Source organism: Canis lupus, chromosome 26 (assembly GCF_048164855.1).
Source record: "Canis lupus baileyi chromosome 26, mCanLup2.hap1, whole genome shotgun sequence".
Classification (NCBI taxonomy): domain Eukaryota; kingdom Metazoa; phylum Chordata; class Mammalia; order Carnivora; family Canidae; genus Canis; species Canis lupus.
The window spans coordinates 38563656-38588288 of NC_132863.1; the positions used below are offsets into that span (position 1 = coordinate 38563656).

At 54.8% G+C, this 24633-nt stretch overlaps 2 long non-coding RNA genes across 3 annotated transcripts; one reads left to right on the top strand and one right to left on the bottom strand.

Moving 5' to 3' along the window:
- The first annotated feature begins 12957 nt into the window (after positions 1 to 12957).
- On the top strand, positions 12958 to 19679 carry LOC140618614 (uncharacterized). The gene is made up of 3 exons (XR_012018681.1): positions 12958 to 13095; positions 16940 to 17109; positions 18796 to 19679. It is a non-coding gene; the product is annotated as an uncharacterized lncRNA (long non-coding RNA).
- On the bottom strand, positions 15060 to 24197 carry LOC140618613 (uncharacterized). Of its 2 annotated transcripts, none has more exons than XR_012018680.1 (5): positions 24053 to 24197; positions 19894 to 21283; positions 17556 to 17805; positions 16286 to 17093; positions 15060 to 15211 (listed from the first exon to the last, which is right to left on the bottom strand). It is a non-coding gene; the product is annotated as an uncharacterized lncRNA (long non-coding RNA). The 2 variants fall into 2 exon arrangements; XR_012018679.1 differs by having other exon boundaries at positions 16286 to 17098.
- Between the last annotated feature and the right edge of the window lie 436 nt (positions 24198 to 24633).

Here is a 24633-nt window from a genome sequence, read left to right on the forward strand (position 1 = left end):
CCCCGGTGCCCATTGCAGCTGCTCCCCATCTCCTGCTCCCCTCGGCCCCCCGGGCCCAGCGATCTGCTGTCTGCTGTGAGCACTGGTCTATACCGGACATCTCAGGTGCGCGTGCCACCTTATGAGTGAACACACGCGTCGCCGTGTGCCCCTTCATGAGGGCTTCACAGCATCCTGCCGCTCCTCCACGCGGCGGCTCGTGCTTTGTTCTTTCCGGCCCTGCCACCTGCCACTGGCGGACGCTGGGCATCCTGTCTATGCGGGCAGCAGGGTGGCTCCCTGGCTCCGGCTCTGCGTGGGGGGCTGCGGCGCCCACTCGTGGGCCTGACTGTGTGCGTGGACCGGGCTTCCGTGAGCGTCCGCGCTGCCCTGCACCCTTGCCTGCACCTTGTTAGTATGGGGGGGTATTGTTTTCCTTTAGCCGTTTTGGCAGGTAGGTGTGTGCGGGTGACAGTCTCCTCAGGATGTAACCGACATACAGACTGGCAGACAGACTGCCACATGGAAAGTGCCAATTGTGGGGGCGCCTGGGGGGCTCAGTGGGTTAAGCATCTGCCTCCCTCTCTCTCTGCCTCTTCCCCTGCTTGGGCGCTCGCTCTCCCTCTGCCAAATAAATAAATAAAATCTTAAAAGAAAAAAGCACAAATTGTAATTTTCAAAAAAATTTCTCTTGGGAAATAAAAGGAGTGGAATTTGGGTGCCAAGCAGTAACTCTCTTTAGACACCAGGGTTGGAATGGGATCGTCCCTGCCCCGGGGTCAGGGTGATTTCTGCTGGCGGGGCCCACTTCCCACGGGGAAGAGAGGCCGGGGAGCCCTCCCTCTCCCATCTGGGTCTCTGCTCTGGGCGGAGGGCAGGGGTGCAGAAGGTCTGCGGCTCCAGCCCTGGGCCCCTGCCACGGTGGCTCCGTCCTCCCTCATTCAGCACGCGTGCGCCCCGCCCCTACTCTGTGCCAGGCCCTGTTCCAGGCGCTGGCGGTGCAGCGGTGAGCGGACAGGCAAGTCCCTGTTCTCAGATAGTCTGGGGGCGGGGGGGGCAGTGATGCTGCCTGGCAAGACCGCAGGGTGCCGTGGGAGAGCAGCAGAGGTGCACCAGGTCGGTCAGGGATGTGGGGGGTATGTGGGGAGCCTTCCCAGTGATGGTGAAGGAGGAGGGGGTAGTCTGGCACAGAGAATTGAGTGGGGGGAGGAAACTGCGGGCAGCGGCAATGGCAAGTGCAAAGGCCCTGAGGTGAGAATGTTCTGGGTGTGTTCAAGAAGTGGCCAGTGTGGCCGGAGAGGAGAGAGGTGGGAGGTGGGGTGGGAGGGGCTGGCAGCGGCCCGCCGGCCGGGCATTGTGGGCCGGGTGTTCGGATCTTATTCTTAGGCATGGGAAGCTGCCAGGGGATTTTACACAGAGGAGTCACTCCTCTGTGTGTGGGAAAGAGACTGAGGGGATTGAAAGGAAGTGGGAGACAAGAGAGGAGGCACCTGCAGGCCCTGGCTTCCGCTGGAGGGTCAGGAGGAAGAAGGGGTGGGACACATCTTTTGCCTGTGCTGGCAGGGTGGGGGTGTGGGGGGCATGACATGACATAGAGGGGGGACTCTAGCTTGGCCAGCTGTGGGCTTGAGCCCTGAGAAGGGGGGCGGTGGATGGTGGTGCTGGTTGACAAAATTGGGCCCTCCGGAGAGGAGACGGGGAGGGAAATGATGAGATGTCTCTCCTTAGGACGCTCTTCTCACCCAACCCTCTCCCAGCTGTCTCCACCAGCCCCCCAACGACCCCCACGTTGCCTGAGTCCTGGCCTCCGACTCGGTCGGTCACACCAGCAACCGAATGGACAGACCCCAGACTCTGTGCACCCCTCCTCCACTGCCTCCCTGGCCCACCACCCTTCCCCATCTGTGAGCTCTGAGAGGGGCATGACCTGGTGCAGCACGTGGCACACAGCAGACTCTCCACAAATAGTTGTTAATTTAATTAAAGAAGGCTGTGGATGACCTTGGTGGAGAATAGAGTACTAGGGAGCCATAGAGGAGTTTGGAGGGAGGAGGGAGGACTGAGTTCTCTCACTCTCTCTCTTTCTCTTCACCCAGGACTATGGGAGGGCAGAGGCTCTTTGGGATCTTGACTGAGGTGGAGCAACAGGAATGAAGCTTTATCACAACAGCCAGTCCTTGGGGGAAATGCGTACCCCATTACTATCACATCTCCATTTTACAGAGGGGGAGACTCAAGTCCCAGAGGGAGGTGGCATTTGCCCAAGGTGATCCCCACATGATAATGGCGGAGCAGGGATTCAAATCTAGACCTGCCTGGCTGCATAGTCCTCATCCAACCTTTTGTCCTCAAAAAGGATTTTTAGAAAAATAAAAATAAAAAGTAAGGACCCAAGGGGCAGGGAAGATTTTCTCTCTGTAGAGGCCTTTCTAGAAGATTTCAGGAGTAAATACAGACATGTGTCAGCATCTGTGTTTGGTGGACTCCGTGGAAGAGACTGGAGACTGGGGTCTGGGCAGGAGGAAGACTGACTTGTCACACTTTTCATTCTGATCTCTCTGGATGATTATGATGTTAAAAGTGTTAATGAGGGTATAACAATCGTACAGAGATGCAGGCATCTGAACCGTTCAACTGTTCAGCTCAATGACTTTTTTCAAATTGAATCCACCTGTGGGACGAGCACTCAGGCCAGAAAACAAGAAACAGAACATCCCAGTCCCACAGAAGCCAGGTTTTACTCAGCAGATTTGTCTGTGGGACTCATCCACGGTGTTGAGCATATCCATAATGTGATCCCTTTTCATGCTGTTTGCATATTCCACAGTGTGTTTATTCACTGAGTTGCTTCTGGTGTTTTTCAGTGTTTTTTTTTTCTTTTCTTTTGCAATTATGAATAAAGCTGCTATAAGCATCCACATGAAGATTTTTATGTGAATGTTAAGTTTTCATTTCCTTGGGGGAAATACCTAAGATGGCATTGTTGGGTTGTATCGTAAGTTATGTGTTGGACTCGATAAAAAAAAAAAACCTGCTGAACTGATTTCTAGAGCTCTGCCACTTTGCCCTCCCACCAGAAACGTGTGAGAGAGTTCCAGTTGCTTCATTCACATCTTTGTCAGCACTTGGTATTCTCAGTTTTTTTGGTTTTGTTTTTATTTTAGCCATTCCAGTAGGTGAGAGAAGTGGTATCTCATTATATGTGCACCTGTGTTTAACAGCTTCCTCAAAATATAATAAAGTACGTATATAAAGGTCAAAATTTGGTAAGTTTTGGCACATATCTACATGAGTGAAGCTAGCACAATTTTGACAGTGAACATATCTGTCACCCCCAAAAATTTCTTTATGCCTCCTCTTTGACTTTCCTTGCTCCCTCCTTACTATTAGCCCTGGCCCCAGGCAGTCAATGATCTGTTTCCTGTCACTATTGATTAGTTTTGCCTTTTCTAGAAATACTTTATTTATTCAGGAGACACAGAGAGAGGCAGAGACACAGGCAGAGGGAGAAGCAGGCTCCCTGAGGGGAGCCCAATGTGGGACTCGATCCCAGGACCCTGGGGATCACGACCCGAACCAAAGGCACATGCTCAACCACTGAGCCACCCCCACCCAGGTGTCCCTGCCTTTTCTAGAAATTATATAAATGGAGTCATGTGAACTCTTCTCTTTTGTGGTCTGGCTTCTTTCACTCAGCATAATCATTTTGAGGTGCATCCATGTCGCAGTGTATATCGACAGTTGTTCCTTTTTGTTACTGGGTGGCATCCCACCGTGGGGATGGGACCAGTGTGGGGATACACCCTTCACCTTTGGAGGGATTTCTCGGTCATCTCCTGGTTTTGGCGATCACAAACAGAACTGCGAGAAGCATCCATGGGCACGTCTTTGCATGGGCATATGTTTTCATTTCTCTTGGGTAAATGTACAGGAATGCAACTGCTGGATTGTTTGAGAAGAAACCTTTTCAGAAATCATTAAACTCAAAAAAAAAAAAAAAAGAAAAGAAATCATTAAACTCTTTTTCCTAAGTGGCCACACCACTTTGGCTTTCGGGCCAGCAGTGCCCGAGCGCTCTAGTTCCTCCACGTTCTCGCCCACACTCGGTATGGCCAGTCTGCTAGATTCTAGCCCTTCTCCTGGGTGTTTAGTGGTATCTCGTTGTGGTTTTAATTTGCATTTTCCTAATGACTAACGATATTGATCACCCTTCCACATGCTTACTTATAACCCATATATTTTAGTGAAGTCCCACAATACTTAAATCTTTTGTCCATTTCTTAATTGATTTCTTTTCTGGGGGGTGTGGTTCTTTATATATTCTGGATACAATTTTTTTAAAAATAAGACATCTGGGAGCACCTGGGTGGCTCAGTAGTTGAGCGTCTGCCTTCAGCTCAGGGCAGGATCCCCGGGTCCTGGGATCGAGTCCCACATTGGGCTCCCTGCAGGCAGCCTGCTTCTCCCTCTGCCTGTGTCTCTGCTTCTCTGTGTCTCTCATGAATAAATAAATGAATAAATATTAAAAAATAAAATAAAATAAAATGAATAAAAATAAAGATCAGATATATGCTTTGCAGATACTTTCTCCCTAGTCTGTGGGGATTTCTTTTCTGACCATATCCTCTGCCCACTTTTTACTGGGCTAATTGATGGTCTGACTGATGTTTAAAAGAGTTTTGTGTTTTTTTCTAATCTTCACTTTTGGCCACAGACCTTGTGTGTCCTAGCTCAGGGGGCTGCAGTGGGGGCGTGGAGAGAGGGTTGTTTGAGAGTTTGGCATTGGAGAAATTCCACCCCTGCCCTTTATAGCATCTCATGTGGCCTCACTTCCCTCTCGTGGGGACTGCTAAGCGCCTCTCCTGGGCTGATGCAGTCTTCACATACCACGCTTAGGAAACACTGGCTGGCAGTCTTGTTACTCTCGTTTTCATCACTGTGGTTGTCTGGACCTGCAAGTGTGAGGTCCTAATCTCAGCCCTTCCACTCCCTGACTACATGACCCCTGGCCAGGGCCTTCGGCCAGGTCTCCCCATCTGTGGAGCAGCCGATGAGGGGTGAACATACAATGCACATAAAGCACTTGGCATAGAGTAAAGGCTGCAAAAGCAGGTACTACTCTTTTTTTTTTTTTAATGAAAATCAAACAAGTTTAATGGGATATCAGATTTTTGGTTAGTTGTGGCTGGAGGTGCTGAGAGAGCAGGTCTGTGTCTGAACAGATGCGGGGATGAAGCACCTGTATCACCATCCCCTCACATGGATCATCTTACTTAACCCTCATAGTGGCTCTGAGTGATCAGAGCTGATGACCACATTTGACAGAGGAGGAACGAGGGTCCTTCATGGCTTCACCTCCCTCCTCCAGGACCCACACCTGAGCCTGGCCTGTGACACTGTGCAAGGGAAATACCATGTCTCCTCCAAGGTGTCTGGGGGCTGAAGAAGCACCAAGAGAGGTGACACCTGGGACTCAAAATACTAATGAAAGCATGAGCGGGGGGAGTTGATGATCAAAGTTAGGTGTGACCAAGCCTTGCTTAAAATAACCCAAATGGAAACAGGAACAATGAGAGCTATACCTGTGTCCATCTGGTAGAGTAAGGATGAAAATACTTTAAGAATTTAAGAATTATTTTAATTATTTTTGTCTTTCCTACACTTGGCCTGACCTGTGAATATGTGAACATGTTGTCATCTCATCAGTCATAGTGACAATGGCAGGTCAGTGTCAGGGATAGGTCAGTGACAGTGACATGAACCAAAACCGTTTTCACATTACTGGTTGCTTCTGAAAGTCACCATCAAGGACATCTGGGTGGCTCAGTCAGTTAAGCATCTGACTCTTGATTTTGGCTCAGGTTGTGATCTTAAGGTCGTGAGATGGAGTCTTGAATCAGGCTCCAAGCTCAGTGCAGGGTCTACTTAAGATTCTCTCTCCCCCTCTGCCCCTACATCCATGCATGCACTCTCTCTCTCTCTCTCTCTCTCACAAATAAATAAATAAAATCTTTTAAAAACAATGAAAAAAAAAAAAAGTCATTATCAAACACAGCCAAAATCCTAGTTGGCAGTTGACTAGTCGATTATCTTCTCATGGGCTCTTGATTGAAAACCCAACAGTCACTTAAAATATAAACATATATTTATTATAAAGGAATAGAATATGGTCCTATTTTAATTATTGTGAATGTGGCCAAGGGTATTAAAACAAGAAGTTTCAAATAAATAAAATCTAAGAAAATAAATCAATGGTTAGTACAAAAGCAATAACTTTGGATGAAACTTGGAGTTTTTTTTTTTTTTTTCTGGAGCAAATGTTTTCAAATAATTAAATGATAATGAGTAGCAGAACAGTAGAATTAATTCTAATACTTGTATCATTATGTGGTTTGCTAGCTTTCATAACAAATAATAAAATTCATATTAAGAATATAACCTTTAAGAATGTAATATTCTTCAGTTATTTAATTTCCTCTAGGTCCCTGAGACTGTTAGGAAAAAATCTTACTTGGGCCTATTCAGAAAATGAGGGAAGATTTGGAGAAAATGAGGAACCTATATGTCCTTTGTCCCCGTCAATCAAATTTCAGAACAATGGACATCAGGAGGGAGGCATAGGCATATACTTTTTTTTTTTTTTTTAAGATTTTATTTATTGGGACATCTGGGTGGCTCAGTCAGTTAAGCATCTGCCTTCAGCTCAGGTCATGATCTTAGGGTCCTGGGATGGAGCCCAGAGTCAGGCTCCCTGCTCAGCGGGTCATCTGCTTCTCCCTCTCCCTCTGCTGCTCCCCCTACTTGTGCTCTCTTTTCCTCTCTTGCTTTGTCAAATAAATAAATAAAACCTTAAAAAAAAAAAAGGCAGTTTCATGAGCAGGGGGGAGTGGTAGGCAGAGGCAGGGGAGCCCAATGGGGGGCCTGATCCCAGGACCTGGATCATGACCTGAGCCAGAGGCAGGCATTTCACCCACCGAGCCACCCAGCCGCCCCTAGGTACACACTTTCCACACTGTTTCTGTCCTCAGACTCCAGCGCTGCACAAGCAATGTGCTGTACTTCTCCCTACCAGATGCAACTACTTCACTAGCTGAAAAGGAGTATCTTTAATTTGCCCAACTCTTGATTCCTGGGTAAATGTTCCAGTACGAGCACATGTTACTAGGAAGCGTGTCTGGGATCTCACAGCCCTGGTCCCAGGGAATCAGTGACATCCTTCAATGTTTCCATGGAGAGGCGTCATCTCTTCAGTGTGTCCCAGGCAGAGTGGTGACTGGGCACTAGGAGGGGGTCCTCAGGCAGCCGACAGCGTGAAATAATCTGCCCAACAAGCTCACACCTTGATGACTAATCAGGGTGATCACAAAATGGACCGATTGCTTGGAACTGTCTGATAGAATCTTGCATTCCCTTCTCTTCCATATTCGTTCCATTGGGTGGTGACAGCCTCAGTCCGTGTCCAGAAAATAGATGTAACCCTCAGAATGGCAGCAAAATTTATACCCAGGGGAGGAGTGGCCCAAGAGGGAGTGGGGGTCGATGCCCTGGGGGAGACATAGCTCACAGTGCAGGTGGGTGGGTGCATGGACACAGGGGACAAGCTGGGGGTTGATGGTCTGTACGGAAAAACCCAGGGACAGAGAGCAGAAGGGGTGGTGACAGAAGACGTGCAATCAGTATGGGTCTGAGCACAAAGTGGGGAAGACCCTAAAGGGTGGAAACAGAGGGGATGACTGGCTCACAGGGGACCGGAGGAGCCCCTGGTGAAAGGAGCCAGGAGCAGAGATGAAGTCAGGGGAGGGCCGGACAAAGGTCAAAGACAGGTGGGTGGGGGCCAGGGGCAACATAAATGCAGGCGATGATGGGCATCAAGATGTAAGTGGATCTGGGGACGGATTAGGGTCTGAGGGGAGTAAGGGAATAAGAAGATGGAAAGAACTAGGTGGGGGACTCAGAGTTATAGAGACAAGGTCTCTGGGAGAGGTGGCACCAGTGGGAAGGATGGGAGAGGAGAGGCAGACACAGGGGAGGAAGGAGGGAGACAGCAGGAGGGGACATAGAGAGGGGAACACAGGGAGAGCCCAGGGCCTTTGCACGTTCCCCAGGACGGTGCAGAGGGAAGCCTGGCATCAGCGGGAGAAGGATCAGAGCAGCAGTGGATGACAGCAGAGGGAGGCTGAGGCAAGGCAAGGGCCCGTGCAGGAGAGGGCAGCGGGACACAGTGGGAAACCAGACCCAGAGGAGGAGGGAAAGATGGCTGAGCCATGTGAGGAGGTGAGAGGTGGGAGCCAAGAAAGCTGGGAGCACAGGGAGTACCTGGGTGCCGGGGAGGTTGTCCAAGGCCTGCAGGTGAGACCCTAGGGAGGAAGCCGGTGAGGTCTGTGGGTTAGGAGGGGTTTCCTGTGGGTGGCTGACTGTCACAGAGGCAGGCCCGGCTGCAGGGCAGCTGGGTGACATGGGTGGTTCTCCGAGCACAGTGGGAGGACAGGAAATGGGGTACCCTACTGGGGAGCAACGGGACTCTGAGGGATGGCCAGGGAAGGCCGGGCGGAGCAAAGGGACTCGGAGACTGTCCACTGTCGGGTCTGCTCTGGAGAGGGAAATGTGAGGCTGCATGGTAGGGGGGATAGTGAGATGACGCCGGTGTCACCCTGGGAACAGCGTGACATAGACTGGGGTCCCTGCAGCTGCCTCTTGGTTCTGAGATGCCTGGAGTGGAGAGCTGGGTGGGGCCGGCAGCTGGTGGGGGAGTCAGGGCTGGGGGCCCCTGCGTGGAGAGGCCAGACGGCACCCCACTCTCCTCAGATGGGCTGCAGCCGAGAAGGCCCCAGCTCCCAGGACCCCTGACCCCTCTTTGGCGGCAGAAACGGAGGGTCCCGCGGTGTGCATAAGCCAAGTGTGGGAGAGCGTCCTTGAAACAAACTCAGAAACAAACAGAGCAAGGCAGACAGGTTCCCTCGCCCAAGTTTTGTCCTTCTGTCCTCTGGATTCCCTTCCGGGTCCCAGAAGCTGCAAGCACCACGTGCAGGTGGTGCAGGCTGGTCCAGACGCTGCCATCCTCTGCGAGGCCCTATAGGTGTGACTATTGTCGGAGCGTCTTCACATAGAAAGGGGCCATCACGAGGAGTCCCACCACTCCTCGGTGCAGGTGGGCACCGACCTGACATTCTCCCTCCCTTTGTCCCTCCCCTGCTGCCCTGGCCAGTCCCTGTGCTCAGAGACGGGGAATCAGACCTGGCCTTGCCCACGTCACATCATTGGACGTCATTATGAGTACAAGAGATTGGTTCACATCCTGGCTTGACTACCACCTGCTGAGGGGCCTCAAGTGGCCCCTTAACCTCTCTGAGCCTCAATTTCCTCAGCTGGAGAGATGAAATTATACAGATTCCTGGATTGGCAGAGTGGTGGAAAAAAGAATGGGAGAAAAATGCATGGGAGGTAACTCGAGTAAATGATCAACAAATGCTGGCCAGGCAGGTTCCTGCCTCAGGGCCTTTGCACAGGCTATTTCTTCCATCTGGAATGCCCTTCCTTTATTGATTGATTGATTGATTTAGGATTTATTTGTTTGTTTTAGAGAGACCCAGGAGGAAGGGCAGGAAGAGAGGTGGAAGAGAGAATCTCAAGCAGACTACCCCTGAGTGCAGAGCTCCCACAGGACTCAGTGTCACAACCCCAAGACGGTGACCTGAGCCCAAACCAAGAGCACAAGCTTAAGTGACTGAGCCACCCAGACGGCCCAGGACACCCTTCCCCTAGAGGCCCACATGACTCCAACTTTCAAAGAGACCTTTTCTGACCATCCCGTGACCATTTCATGCACCCCTCCCCACCTTCAGTCCTCACCCCACCCTTTCCTGCCTTATTTTCCCCTACACTCAGCACCACCTGACACTTGATGTTAGGTGTTTATTTGCCAACGTCTGGCTCCCCCGCTGGAAGGCCAGCCGCAGGAGGGCAGGGGGTGTGCCTTCCCCTCAGCGAGGTACCCAGGTATCCTGTACCGCATCTCCCTAGAGCAGCGCGGGGCACACAGTAGGTGCTCCCCAGAGGAGCCTCCCGGGACGCCACCCGCCCTGTGTGACCGCGGACGCTATTTCAACTCCCCAGCGTGGCTTTCGGGCCTCCCCGCCCCTCGCAAGTTTGCCGGGAGGGTCTGGGGCGCTCGGGGCGCTTCTGGGCTCGCCCTGTATTTTCAATCGCCTGTTTGCAAATGTGGTGCTGGAGCGCTCGGCGCGTCCCCGGGAGGGGCCCGTCCTGCACCGCCCCCCCCCCCCCCCCCCCCCGCCTCGCAGGCGGGCGCCCCTCCAGCCCCCTCCCCGCCGGCCCCCAGCGAGACGAATGCAGCACACGGCCGCCTTTATGGGGCCCGCAGACAGCGCGTCGCCAGGCTAACCCTGCGTGGAAAATTCGGAGGTGGAAGGCAAGGCGCCTTAATGAGGGGCCCGGCGGCGGCGGGGGGCGGCGGGGGCAGGGGGGGGCGGCCCCACCGGAAACGCGAGCCGCTCCCCGCCCCCCCCCGCCCCCCCCCCCCGCATTCCCGGGCCGCGGACCGCGCGCTCCCTGGCAGGTGGAGGGGGGCGGCTCGGCAGCTGACCCCCTGGGTGACACGGTCGGACCCCCTGGCGGGGGAGGGGGGTCAAGGGGGGGGACACTGCACCAGCTGACCTGCGGGGGGGGGCGGGCGGCTCGGCAGCTGACCCCCTGGGTGACACGGTCGGACCCCCTGGCGGGGGAGGGGGGTCAAGGGGGGGGACACTGCACCAGCTGACCTGCGGGGGGGGGCGGGCGGCTCGGCAGCTGACCCCCTGGGTGACACGGTCGGACCCCTTGGCGGGGGAGGGGAGTGGACACTGCACCAGCTGACCTGGTGGGGGGGGCATGTGGGAATGTACGGATGCAGTGAACATTACCATTTCACTTTCACCAGCTGCAAGTGGAGGCCCAGATATCCAGGAGACGGTGGCCCCTTGGGATTTCCTGCCTGTGGTGGGACTTGAGTGGGGACTTGAAATCGCAACAATCCCTGAAGACCAGGCCAGGAGGTCAAGGTTATGGGCTGAGCCAGGAGAGGGAGGCAGCTGAGTGCCAGCCGCCCCCGCCCCCCACCACCACCACCGGGGGAGGCTGGAGTCAGCCAGGGTGTCACTCTGTGGGACCTGTTTTCTCCTGTGTTAAGTGGGTCTGGGCCAGGCACCGTGCCCTGGGCTGCGGGACAGCAGGGGCAGGAAGGCCCAGCCTCTGGACTCCTGGGCTTGCCCCAGTAGGGGTGACCCAGGAATTCCCCTGAAAGAGGAACACAGGTGTGCACAGGAGCTGCTATAACCACCCTGAGCCCTTGGGCTGGAGAGAGAGGGAGGGAGGGCAGGTGACTGGGGGTGGGGGACTTGGAGACCCAACTCACCCAGAGCCAGCAGAAAGTAAGGCCCGAGGCAGCCAGGCAGCAGCCTGCTCCGGCTCCTCCCCGCACTCGGGGGCTGTTCTTCACCTGGTATCCCCTCAGCTCTTTCCCTGACTTCTTTCAGGTCACCTCCTCCGAGAGGCCTTCCCAGGCCACTATCTCAACACACTCCTAGCCTGGACCTTTCTCTCTGCCCTGTCCCTGATTTATTTCTTTTCATTACATTTATGTACTTTTTGTTCATGTTTTTTAAAGATTTTTTATTTATATGAGAGAGGGGGAGAGAGAGGGAGAAGAGGGGAAGCATGAACAATGGAGGGAGTGAGAAGCAGGCTCCCCAAGGAGCAGGGAGCCCGATGTGCAGCTTGATCCCAGGACCCCGTGGTCATAACCTGAGCCAAAGGCAGCCCCTTAACAGACTGAGCCACTCAGGCACCCCTGTTCATATTTTTTATCTGAATCCTCCACTTGCCTGTGAGCTTGATGAGGATGGGGACTTTGTTCACAGCTGTTGCCTCTGCACCCTGCCTGGCACCAGTAGGTGCTCAATAAATGACTGAGGAATGAATGAATGAATAAACGAATGGACGGAGCCAGGCAATGGGGGGGACAAAGGAAGGCCCCACCTCTTTTCTGGTGATTCTGCTTCTGGCTTGTATGGGGCAGTTTCCTGAGCTACAGACAGGCAGACAGAGGTCAGGTGAATAGAGGGACAGGGGACGGAGAGCCCTAGGGCCCACCGGCCATTCCTTCCTCCAGGGGCCCCACGATGGGAAGCTCATTTTCAACATGTGTGCAGCCCCAGCAGGGCCTGCGAGCTCGGGAGCCGGGAGCCTGCTCTGCCTGCCTTTGCCACCGGTGAGAAATCTCACACGTTGTAAACGCAGCTCGGCTCCCTTCTGGCTGGGGCAGCCCTCTGGATCTGCCTTGGGTTGCCCTGCTGGGTGCTGTGTACGGTGGGGCTCCCAGGCCCCGGGATTCTCTTCCTGGGGTTGGGGCACGGGCCTCAGCTTTCCACAGACAGGACAGCAGCACAGGGCTCCAGGGTGAGCCCACCTTCCTGGGTTCAAATCCCAGCCCCACCATTTGGAGCTGTGTGATCCTGGGCAAGCTGTCCAACCTCACTGTGTCCTATAAAAGGTATCATGATAGTAAAAATGTGAAATAATGTAGTACTTGGGTTTAGTTCAAGGGCTCCTATTTGCTTTCGTGCTGTGGATCCCCTTTCATGTTTATCAATCTAGATTTAAATTTACAAAGTGTATACAATTAGAAGAAAGCCAATTATATCGAGCTAGGTTTATTTAGCTATGTAATAGCGAAGTGCTTGATACAGTGACGGCTGTCCTGCTTTGTTAGTGCATTTAATGACAAGATCTGGCCGCAGGCTCACTAATAACTACAGTCATTTTGAAGCCGGGAAGAGAATAAACGCTATTTCTGTGATGCTGTAAAGGTTTGTGGAAATGCCTGTGATTTCCGACTGACAAAGTCACAGTCGAGCTACAGCCGCTGTGCTTCATTTGTCATGTCTGCCCGCCCCCTCCCGCCCCCCCGGGAAAGGAAATGCCAGATTTCAGCTGGAGGTTACTGGAAATCAAGATGTACCTTCCTTCCCCAGTGCAAGTTCATGGGTCCCTGAACTGCCCTGTGGGGCCCTGGTGCCGTGTGACGAGGTCTCTCCAAAATAGTCTAGGTGCCCAGGAGCCCAGGTAAGTCAGGAGGGACACCCTCAGGTGTTCTAAGGAAGGCACTGAATGCAAAATCCTTTGGGTCTGAGTCCACATCAGCAGTGACTGCCGGTCCCCCAGGGCTCCTCGGCCTTTTGCTCTTGGCCTCTGGGAGGGAAGGGGCCAGGGTTGCAAGTGGCAGATGGCTGGCAGAGGAGCCTGGGCCCTGGAGAGCAGCTCCCAGTTTTGGGGGCTGCAGGAGATGCGGGGGTGGGAATGGGGCTCTGAGAGACGGGAGCATCCACTCTGTATCTGGCAGCCTCTCTGGGACCAGGGCCTGTGTATAAGTCACTGTTTCGAGTTTGTGTCATCTGGTGGGGGCAGGGGTGTGTGTGTGTGTGTGTGTTGAGGGGGCACGATTCAGGATGGTGCAGCTGTTTGCACGTCGGTGGAGGAGCCTAGTGTGATTGGATGTGTGAGTCTGTGTGTACATTTGTAAGTGGGTTTGTGTGTGGGGGGTCCATTATGGGAATGGATTGTTGAGTGTATGTGTGTATGTGTGTGTGTGTGTCAGTCAAGGGTTGGTTGCAGGGTGCGTTCTGACGGAGATCTGTGTTCAGGTTGGATGTCTTTGGTGCTGGTGTGAGTGTGAGAGCGTGGGTGGATTTGGGGGCAGATGGAAGGGTGGATTGTGTATGCACACTCACATCAGGGCTGGTGGGGGGTGTCCGATGTGTGTCTGTGTGAGCGTGTGTGGCCCTGTCACCGCCGGCTCCAGGCCTGGCCACATAAACTTCACACCCCTGCGGGCGGGCTCCGTCGGCCCCGCAGTGGCCGCGTCAGGCAATGGGAAGCAGATGGGCCGGGATGGAGGCCATATGGGGCTGGGGGTGGGGGCGCATTCCTCCCTCCCAGAGCCGCCAGGAAGCCCCCTGCCTGCTGGCCCCCCATCAGGGTGGGGGCTGGAACTGACACAGTAACAAATGTCCTGCAGCCAGCATGGAGCCTTGGGGCGGGGCGGGGGGAGCAGCCCCAGCCCCACAGGGGAGTGTGTGTGTGTGTGTGTGTGTGTGTGTGTGTGTGTGTTGGGGGCTGGTCCAGGAGATGCCAGCTGGGCGAGGACACTGCCCTGAGAAACCACAGCTACCCCTGGGACTGTGCAACCTTGGGCACTGCACATACTCTCTGTGCCTCAGTTTCTCCAGCAGGGTCACAACAGGGTGGCCATGTGGGATGGGACACTGGGAAGTTTGGGCCTACCCTACTCCCCAACTCAGAGTAGAACCCTAACTCCAGAAAGCTGGGCAGATCCCAACAGGAGGGGCAGCAATAAGCCTCGACTACGTGCGGGGCGCAGGAGAGTGGTTAAGAGGTGGGCTCTGGAACCAGCCTGGCCCGTGTGTTCTGACCCCTGCCCTCCTCCCCCTCCTCGGCTGTGTGACCTCAGGCAAGGCAGGTCTCTCTGTGCTTCTTCCTCAGTAAAACAGGTAGTAACAGGAGCACTCCGCTCCCTCCGCACCGTCTCGAAGATGGTGAGTTAATCTGGGCAGAGTGCTCACCGCCGTGGGCATCCCAGGCCACGCTGGCCAGGCTGGGGCCCCGGAGCCATGCCGCACGGCTTTTTATTAAGTGCTAGTTGTGGGCTTCAGCTCACCCGAGCTTCTGGGAGCTTCGCCACGACCCCAGGGGTAGCTCCTGGGCTTAGGGCCATTTTGCAGGCGAGACCTAGAGATCTGAAATGCTCACTCTTGCCTGCAGTCACGTGGATTTAAGGGGCAGAGCTGGGCTCAGACCCAGGCCTCCTGTCCCTAGAGGCCACTCTTCTGCCCACCTTCTCGGGGGCCTGGCCCTGTGGCAGGAACCAGCCCTGGAGGTTCTGAGTGGACTCAGGCAGCACCAGGTCCCGAGCCTGGCTGTCCCTCCCTGCCATGTGGCCCTGGGCAAGTACCTGGACCGCTCACGGCCCAGGAGCTGGGAGGGGTGGGGGACAGGAAGACAGGCTGAGCTGAGGAATCAAATGTTCTTACCGCAGTGCCGTATAAATCATCCTCCTGGAGGTTGAGATGAGAGAGGGCAGGGGTGGAGGGGAATTGAGGCCGGTCTAGGTAACCTTGGCCTGGTCCGCTCCAAGCATCCTCCAAGGGGGTTGTCAGGAAGCCTAACAGGAACACATAAATAAATAAAGTGGCACAGGTGGGGTGCTCTCCTATTCAAATTCATACCCATTCTGGGCCCCTGTAGGGGAATCCGGTGTTGGTTGCCAGCCAGCACCCATTCCACTCCTCTGATCCTCAGTCCAGGGGTTCTGGGTGGAGCCAACTCCATGGGGGGGGTGGGGGGGGGTGCGGGGCATGTGACCCAGTACCGAGCAATTGGAGCACTGCATCTTCTCAGCCAACGAGAGGCTGGCCTGGGATCTTGACCAGAGCCATAAGGAATGAAGCCCTTTCTTTCTGTTGGGATTGCGGGCTGGGGGGGCAGCCTGGAGTGTGGAGCTCTTCTTGCCTCAGTGAGCGGGGAGTTTGAGAGGAGCCAGCAACAGTGGACAGAGAACAAGTCCTGGGATGACATCTAAACACCTAGATGTAGCCATGCCTGGTACCATCATGGTTCCTGCTTTGTGGGTGAGAAACTGAGGCCACAGCCAGGATCATACAGCCAGAAAGGGGCAGAGCAGGGATTTGAACCCAGGCGGACTGGCGCCAGCGGCTGTGCCCTGACCCTCTAGACTCCACAGAGCCCTTTGGTGTAAATCCCTCCCCCCGCCTGGAGTCCTCTCACCCAGCCTAGTGTTTGGACTCTGCTATTTCTGATCATCCCAAGGGAGAATGTTTCCTGCCTCTGGCAGAAAAATCAGGGGAGAAATGAGAGCCCTGCGGTCTGGCCCCAAACTCAGTTTGGGCAATCTTGGGCCAGATGAGAATTCTTTCCTTTTTTCTTTCTTTCGTTCTTTCTCTTTCTCTCCCCCCGCCCCCCTTTCCTTCCTTCTGTCCTTTTACCCTCCTCTCCCTCTCCAAAATACAATATTGCTTGCTGCAGCCCACTTCACACCTGGATGGTGCTCTCACCTGTGCCTGGGTGACCTCCATCTCGGCCCTGCTCCAGGCCTCGCGGGCAGCATTAGGCCCCAGAGCAGCAACCATCAGCAACACTGATTAAAATGCAGACCCCCAGGCCCTGCATGGACAAAGGTGTGTTTCCCCACTGGGGGTGGGGCCCATGGAGACAGCACCTGGCGGAGGTTCGGACGCAGGTGATCCGCTGGACACTGCATGAGGGTGTCCTTGTAGGGCCTTGAACACTGATATTAAAAGCCTGGAGCAGGGAAGGGGCTGGGGAGCTGGCCCCTCTGAGCTGGAATAGAGTGAGTGCGGATCGCTTCCTGAGGAAGGGGTCCCTTCAATCCTTTGGACATCCGGAGTCAAGTTCCACCTTGACTAGTCTTTCATGCAGGGCAGGTGTCATAACTCCCCTGAGTCTGGGCTCACTCAGCTGAGAAGGGGAGAGTAAAAAGAATACTCAGTACGTGTTGAGCAGTTAGTGTGCACCAGGCTCTGTGCTGGGCGCTTGCCGTGGAGGAATGTGTGAAATCCTCAGGACCCCGTGAGGTGGGCACTGTTATTACTTTTTCAGAAAATAAAACTGGGGCTCAGAGTGGTCAAGCTACTTGCCCAAGGTCACACAACTGGTAGGTGGCAGAGCTGGGACTTAAACCCAGGCATCTGGCCTTCTCCGGTGCTGTACAGAGTTCTGGCTTTATTTTCTTCACTGCTATGTCCTCAGTGCCCCGTACGTGCGTCTGGTGTCTGTCCATCACTGCCCATTCTCCCTAACAGGAGCGATACTGAAGCATGTGCTAATCCTCGCTCCCCACTTTGTGTGACAGACATGGTCGCAGCCCTGCCACTTAGGGTCATCAGGAGCATTGCAGGAGAGGAGTCCGGCACCGCAGTACATGCTCCGTGGTCGCTAGCCAGTTTGGTCGACGGCCTGGTGTCTTCATTCTGCTTTCCTGGTCTGATCCTGTCTCGCTCACAGGCCTGTGCTGAGCCCACAGTAGGTGCACGGAGGGAAAAGGGTAGATATATGAGTGCCTCGCTGTGTGTTGGGCCTTTTGAATACTTCTCATCCCACTCTCTCCCCTGCAACCGACCCAAGAGGGGGGCCCAGGGCCTGGCCCGCAATAGACCTCTGTAGATGTTTGTTGAATGACCCAAAGAGATGGAGAGCTGGCCGCAGGGGCGGAGTGTGTCTGGCCCAAGCCCCGCCCACCACCCACTGTTTGCCAGCTCAGAGCCAAGCCTGGTTTCCACATCTGCTGGTGCTGCCAGGAGGTGAGCAGGCCTTGGGGGAGGCAGTTCCCGGCCGTGGAGCTGGGGATCGTGGGAAGGCTGCCAGCGGGAGGAATTTCCTCCATGAAGTTAAACTGGGGCTGAGTAAGTCCTCGTTGGGTCCTGGTCCAGCAGTGGCCGGGAGGGCAGGCAGGGGGCCGTGGGACTCACCAGTTAGAGCCGAGCCTGGAGCTCTGCCAGCTGCAGCCCTCGGGCCCCAGGCTCTGCCCCAGGACGAGGAGCAGCATCCAGGAAGTGCCACTGTCAGCTTGGATTAGTCCCATCGACTTTCTGAGCCTGTTTCTTCGTTGGCACCACGGAGGGGCAGCTGTCCTAGCGTGGTGTGCTGTTCTGAGATTCGGAGGGATCCCAGGTGTCAAGCTGCGGTGGGTTTTACCATTGGATGGAGGACAGGAGCTTCCTGGGAGTGAGGATGGGCCTGGCCTCAGAGGCAGCAGGCCCGGAGGGCCCTGGGTGAGTCACTTCCCTCTGCAAGCCTCGGCTTCCCCCCACAGCCTGAGCCTGAGACCGAGGCAAGAATGTTGTCAGAGGCAGGAACTTCTGAACCATGAGTTCAACCACAATGAACAGATTTAGCAAACACAAAAGCAAGATCGACAACAAGAGACCCAGGATGCCCACTTACATTTGAATTTGAGATAAGCAATAAATAGGTTTTTTTTAGTGTAAGTATATCCTATGTAATATGTTAGTGTACGTATATCCTGGGTAATATGTTAGTGTAAGTATAGCTTACAGCAAGCCCCTTGGGAGGCATTCTGTTCACACTGCCCCATTTCTTTCTCACACAGTCCTGTGAGGTGAGAATTATCACCCGTGTCTACCCACAAGGAAATGGAGGCTCACAGAAGTGTGTCCACCTGCCCAGGATCACTCGGGCTGGGCATCCTGAGGGCCATTGGCCAACCCGCCCTGACATGGGCACGCTCACCCTCTACTCAATTCCCAGAAGGCAGTTTCGGGAACACAGGGCCAGCCTGGCAGCTGCCCAGCACTTTCCCCCTGCCGCAGCTGTCACCTGCTGGGGAAGTCCCTGTGGGTCACCCAGTGCTGGAGGCTGTCACAGTCAGGATGTGGGCTACGGAGCTGGGTGGACAGGACCCCCAGGACGTGTGAGCAGAGGGGACGCCCAGAGGGAGGGAAACAGATGGGCCTGTGGTCACCAGGACTAGCTTGGCCCCCGCTCCTCGTCAACAAGCCCCTCACGGATTTCCTGGGTGTGGCCTGGGTTGATAGGGGTCCCTCGAGGCAGTCCTGTCCCCTCCTGCAATGCCCTTGTGGCATTCTCGGCCCCTTTCATGGCTGAGCCCCATCCCCTCTACAAAGACGCATTCATTCGTTCATTTGCTCACACATTCACTCATTCATTTATTTGTGCTTTATTCCCAAGGTTATTTCTGGAGCACCTGCTAGTTGCCAGGCATAGGGCACCAGGGGATACACCGGAAAACCAGACAGACAACAAAAGCCTTGCTATCGTGGAGCTGATGGTTTAGCAGAGGAGATGGATAACAGACACATAAAGAAGATAATTTCAAATGGGAAAAGTACTAGGATGGAAACAAAGCAGGGTGTGGTGATGGAGCGTGATTTCAGGGGCCCCTTAGGACAGGGCAGTCCAGGAAGTCCTCCCTGACGAAGTGATATGTGAGGAGTCAGCAGAGAAGCAGCTCGTCTGGGGCAGATATGGGGAAAGTGCTCCAGGTAAAGTGAGAGGCAAGTGCAAAGGCCCTGGGGACAGAGCAAGTGAGACAGTGAGAGAAGGTGTTGCTGGAATTCAGTGAACCAGAGAGAGCCTGGTGGGGCTGAGGGGGCTGGGTGTGAAGCATGCAGCACCGTGCAGGTCACAGATGGAGATCCTCTCGGTTCCTTGAGTCACCTGCTCCAAGGAAGCTTCCCTGACGACCCTAGCTAGACTAGCCCATTTTCGTTCTTCCTCTCATTGCTATGTGGCACCACAGTCTCCGTGTACTGAGCGTATGGGATATATTGTCTTTCTTTCTCCATAATTACAAGGTCAGCTGGGCAGAGGGACCCAGAGTCACCTATTGGCTGCCATGTGGCACGGAAAATGTGACCACAGGGACCCAGGCCTGGGTGCCGTCGACGGACGGCAGGGAAAATAGGTCCTGTGTTTTGTGGATTGTGGCTTTGCCTCGATTTTGGTCTCACAAGCCAACTCTGGAACCCAAGCCTTAAATACAACGAGATTCTCCCAAAATGATGTTAATAATCGTGGTTGACTTTCATTGGATGCTTGCTGTCTGCCAGGCACTGTGCTAAGCACTTTTTAAAAATTATGGTAAAATACACATAACATCGACCGTTTTGAAGTGTGCAATTCAGTGGCATTCAGTACACTCACAACGTTGTGCAACCACGACTCTCCCGTTCCAGAACATTTCCATCACTCCAAAAGGAAGCTCTGTACCCATTAAAGAGTCACTCCCCATTCCCCCCCTCCCTGCAGCCTCTGGAAACCACTAACCTACTTTCCATCTCTACGGGTTTGCCTCCTCTGGGTATTTCACATCCATGGAATCACGCAGCCTGTGGCTTTTTGTGTCTGGCTTCTTTCACATGCTCATCCACGTTGCAAAATGTATCAGAGCCCCATTCCTTTTTATTGCTGAATAAGTCTATTGGATGGATATAGCACATTTTTTATTCATTCATCAGCTGGTGGACATTGGTTCCCCACCTTTGTCTATTGCGAATAGTGCTCCCGTGAATAGGTTTTCGTTTGGACATCGGGTTTCGGTTCGTTGGGGTATGTACCTAGGAGTGGAATTGCTGGCTCAGGTGGGAATACTAGGCTTAATTTATTGAGGACCTGCCAGCTAAGCACTTTTCTGAGCGTCTGCCGCCTTGGCAGATTCTCACCACGAGCTCCTGAGGGAGGCTCTGCATTGCCCCCCATTCTGCAGATAAGGAAACTGAGGCTCAGAGAGCGGGAATTGGGAGCCAAGGTCACACTGGTGAGAAGTGAGTTGGGTTTGTTGGATTCCAAACGCCCTGGAGCCCAGGCTGAGATGGGAGAGGAAGGGAGAGCGAGAGCAAGGCGGTCTTCCAGCCTCGTGCGGAGGACTCTGAGCAACAAGGTAAATGCCAGCGTTTCTCTGTCGGACTTGCATGGGTTTTGATCCCTCTTGCTGTCCCCTGCCTGTGTGGCTGCAGGCCGGCGGGTTCCCCTCGCCACTCTGTATCCCCAGGAAGTGGTGCTAAGGAGACAACTCCCGCAAATGGTGGTTCTAAGAATGAAGCAAGAAGCCTGCCTCTGCTGTCAGCATTATGCTTTTTCTGACCCAAGGGGAGGAGGGTTTTTTCCAGCCCTGAGATCTCATGCTCTTGGTTTAGGTGGGGCTGGGGTGGGGGGACAGCAGGGACTCAGGGACTCCCAGGATCTCCTCTCCAGGAGGGCTTGGGGGGCGGGGGGCGGGGTGGGCAGCCCAGGCTGGAAGTGGCATCCACCTCGAAGTCCCATGTCCATAATGACATTTGGATGGGAAAACAGTGCCTCGTTTCCCAGAAATGCTAGGGATGCCACCTCATCAGAAGGGAAAGTAGCCTGGGTCCATTAATTTCCCCAAACCGCACTGTATTTTAGGCCAGAAAGAATAATAACTATGGGTTGTTAAGTGGATGCCAGAGAAGAAAAATCTAACTTGGACATGTAACTCTAGCAGGAGGGACAGGGTGACTGAGGAGTTTCACAGATGAGCTTTCGGTGTGGGCACGGGGTGGGGCGCCCGGCCGTGTTGCTCCACTCGGCACGGACTCAGGCTTGCGAACGTGGAGGATCACGGGAACCCTCGCTGAGCGCTTGCCGTGTGCACCGGTTCGTTCAAGATGCAGAGCAACCCTGGAAGTTGTAAGTCCTGCAATACAGATAGAGACGCCCCGCGATTCAGAGGGGGACGCCCCACTATACACATGAGGCCCAGAGAGGTGAAGACACTTGCCCAGGATTGAACAGCTAAGAAGTGGCTGAGCTGGGGCTTGAACCAAGACAGCCAGGATCTGGCTGGAGCCCGTACTCTGAATGACCATGAGCCTTTTTCAGAGAAGGCCAGAAAAATGTTGTGTCGGGTTCTGCAAAATTAAGCGACCTTGAGGTCACTGGCTGATGGGCAGGAGGTCACTAATGGAGGAGAGTGGGAGGGGACAAAGCCACCCCGGGAAGGGCCCCTTGTCCCATTTGCTGGGTGTTTTCCTTCCCGGACTCTTGGTCAAGTTGTTTCTTGGTGTGGGTCTGAGGGCTAGTGAGAGAAGGGTGAGCCCAGCTCTGAAGTTGGGGGACAGGTCGGCAGCCCTGCCTGGGAGGTGCCTGGGGAAGCGTGTGGTCTGTCTACACTGGTGAAGGCTCGGCTCCACCCAGCCTGCCGCCTTGGACTTGCCAAACGGGCACTGCCGTTGCAGGCACCATAGCCCCGCGATGCCAGGTCTGCTGGGTGACCCAAGCAAGTGGAACAGCTTCTCTGGACCTCGGAGTCCCGCACTGGAAGGTGGGGACAGTCCCTGCACGCGGCGGGCAGGGTCGCATGGTTGGGGCGGCCGCTCTTGTTCCCGCCGCCGCCAGTAGGAATCCACGTGGAGCGTCTGCCCCGCCGGGAGGATGCCCTTGGCCGGAGCCCAGATGAACGTCAGGTGGGAGGGTCCTCGGTGGCAGCCAAGGCTGGCTCCTGCCCGGCCACCCGCCCAGACGCCTGCCCGGATGTGGAGGGAGGGACGGGGGAGGGAAGGGGGAGGGAAGGGGGGGCAGGCCCCTTGTCTTCCAGACTCTTGAGTCACAGTTCCCGTTCTGCCAGCGGCACCAGGCGGGAAAGGCGGGAGGTGGGTGGAAGAAGGGGGGCAGAGGGCGGAGAGCTGAGATCCCAATTGCGGCTGCTGTTGGGTGGGACAGACAGAAAACCGTCAGGGAGGAGCAAGTCAGATACTAAGGGGGCCTTGGGGTGTCCGGGTGGGATCCTTGCACCGCTGGGTTACAGGCAGCAACATCAATCCCCAAACTTGCCCAATCGCCCTCCGCCCCCGGCAGACCTGCACATTACACCCAGCTTCATGATCCTCTCTCTATGTCTTGAGTTTGTGGATTAGGTTCTTGCCTCAGGGCCTTTGCACTTGCTATCTCTGCTGCCTCGAACACAAACACTTGGAGGGACTGGCTCTCTTTCAACCTGAGGCTTCAGCTTCAATGTCACCTCCTCAGAGATGCTCTCCCTGAACACCTGTGCTTTAAAATGTGCCCTTCCTACTCCCCTTCCCGAGTTCTCCAGCTCAAGCCTCCACTCACTGATCTGCCCAGACTATACTGAGCACCTGCTGTGGGCCAGACCTTGGCCTGGGCACACGGGATAGAAGAGTGAGCGGAGCAGACAATCTCCCAGCCCTCGTGGAGATGTCGCAGTACCAAGGGAGGTGGACAAGCACCGGTGAATATGTAGTACAACGTACAGTGGTAAGGGTCAGGAAAGAAGAATCAAGCACAGCTGGGAGAGCCAGCATGCTAGAGAGTGATCTCCATGTTGGGCGAGGAGTGAAGCAAGACCTCTCTCAGGAAGTGATGCCAAGCAAAGATTTGAAGGCAGTACGGTGCGTGGGGTGGGGTGGGGGGCATGTAAATATCTGGGAAAAAGAGTTTCAAAAAAAAGTTTCAGGCAGAGGGAAGAGCTAGTGCAAAGGTCCTGAGGCAGGAATTTGGTTGCCATAATCAAGGAACAGCAAGGAAACCTGTGTGGCTGGAGCGAAGTAGGTGAGGTAGGATAAGGTCATCGAGGAAATGGGTAGATCGAGCAAACCACAGTGAGGATTTGGCTTTTGCTCAAAGAGGCAGGAGCCCCTGGGGAGGATCCTGAGCAGAGGGGCAATGGAGGTGGTGAGACGTGGTCAGATTCTAGATAAATTTCGGGGGAGCATCACCCTAGCTCAGTGATGGGTTATGGTGAAGGCTAAGGAGAGAGGGAGAGGTGCCAAGATAATGCTCGGGTTGGGGTCAGGACCTCCAAACCCTCCAGGCAGACAGGCAGGGTCCCCCTACTGAGCCCCTTCCCTGCCAGAAGGCCCAGGCTTTAGGCCAGCACCCCACGCGCCAAGGGAATGAAGGCTTCCTGAATTGTGTCAGGTAGGGAACAGCATCTCACTAGTCAGCCTTCCCCCATGGAGGGCTTCTTGGTGGGGGGTGGTGCCCCACATCTTCTCTTCTCCTCTTTCCTAACCAGCAGGGTAGCCAGGCCCTTGGTCAGGCCTGGAAGCGGGGCTGGGTCCTCGCAGAGCCGAGCTGTGGGCCGGGGTGAAACAGAAGCCACCAAGGAGGGGAGCAGCAGGCTGTGGCCCGCCCAGCACCCACCCTTCACATAGACTCGGTGTCTCATCCCTCTGGCCCTGGTCACCCACCCCCAGCACGATTAGGCCCATGGGATCCTGTTTAGAGCCTCAGCCAGTGACTCAGCAGGAATCACCCCAGACAGGAGCCAGTGCCCCAGTGCCCAGACCAGAAACCACCCCTGACCTGTCCGGCTGGACAGGAACAGGGACCAAGTGGGCGGAAAAGCCCTCAGACTAGGGGAGCTAGAGGGGAGGTGGCATGGGGAACCCTCCCCCCCAAGTCCAAGTGCAGCACTGAGCCACCTGTTCCCAGTGGTGCCCACCTGGGCCCTGGTCATAGTTTTAGGTGGAGGTTCTGCAGGAGGGAACCTGACAGCTTCTCCGGGTCCACTGAAGCTTGAGGCTCCTCCTGGCTCTTCTGGGTCATGTCGGGTTGCCACGTCCATTCCGTTGTTCCTGTTCTCTTGTATGTTCTGGCCTGTTCTAGAACCTTCCATTCCTTCCTAGTCTGTTGTGTTTCATAATGCATTCATTCAGCAGATATTTTTTGGGAACCTACTATGTGCCAGGCAGTGCTCAACTTTGCACAAAGAAAGAGCCCTGCCCCGGAGAATTCACAGGGAGACGGGCATCAAATAAAAGAATGTCAGGTGGTGGTGAGAGCTGTGGAGAAGAGCAGGGGCCAAGAGACAGACCATGAAATAGCGCTGCATGGGGAGGGGCCGGCAGCTGGGGTCGGGAGTGGCCTCACTGAGTAGGTGATACTTGAGCAGAGACAGGAAGCAGGAGTTATCCCCTCTGGGGAGGGAAGCACACCCGTTCCAACGCTAGCAATAAGCAACAGCCCCTCCCTTTCCTGAGCCTTTACAGGACGGGCTGGATCCTCCTCGACAGAACTGTTATG